The sequence below is a fragment of the Propithecus coquereli genome, unplaced genomic scaffold, assembly GCF_000956105.1.
Source record: "Propithecus coquereli isolate 6110/MARCELLA unplaced genomic scaffold, Pcoq_1.0 Scaffold28, whole genome shotgun sequence".
NCBI lineage: Eukaryota > Metazoa > Chordata > Mammalia > Primates > Indriidae > Propithecus > Propithecus coquereli.
In genome coordinates this window covers 6,225,550-6,226,318 of record NW_012148396.1, presented here as the reverse complement: position 1 = coordinate 6,226,318, position 769 = coordinate 6,225,550, and positions in this window count along the sequence as shown.

Below are 769 nucleotides of genomic sequence, written 5' to 3'. Positions count from 1 at the left end.
AGAAACATGTATTCTATAACTCTAAGTTTGCTTCATTTGGGTTGTTTTTCCTTTGGTTTCTGGTTGGGTTCAGTCATTGAAAGGCTTCATCAAGAGATCCGCGGTGGGGTATTTCTTCTATGCTACATCCTGATTTGGCACATATTCTCTGGCAATGACTGTGTCCTTTTACAAATATTACTCAGATAAATGAAACCTGGCACTCATTCCGCTGTGGCTCCAGTGCTCGCTGGGCTGCAATAATATTTGCTCCCCTGAATGCTTCAGCCCTAGTGGTAGTAATGAGTCCCTGCACCAACACGTGGTCAATTATAGGGAAGAAAATTTCCCAATCTTTAATAATTTGGAATATTGCTTTTACTTGTTTGTTTTGTGCTATAAATCTAGACATAGTGCATTGTCACTTGTATTTTGTGACCCAGGTCACATTCCTAATAATGCTAGTTACAATGACTTGGCTGAAAAATTTCGCAATTTTAATTGCACATTAATTTTGCTGGTGTCTTCTATTCTAACATTCTTGTTTAAGGTCCTAAAATAAACAGACAGGCTTTGGATCAAATGGGTACATCTTAAAGGGGGCTTAAAGGGAAGCAGAGGTAAAAGATGTGAGTTAAGATGTGTTATCCTTTTCTGTTTTCAAATAACGAACCTCTTTTTTCATAATTTAATATTAATAAGCCAGGAAATACTTATATTAATAAACACAACCTCTCTTTCAAGTTTAAGTCTTTGAAATTTTCATTCTTCAAGGACTATATTTCCTATA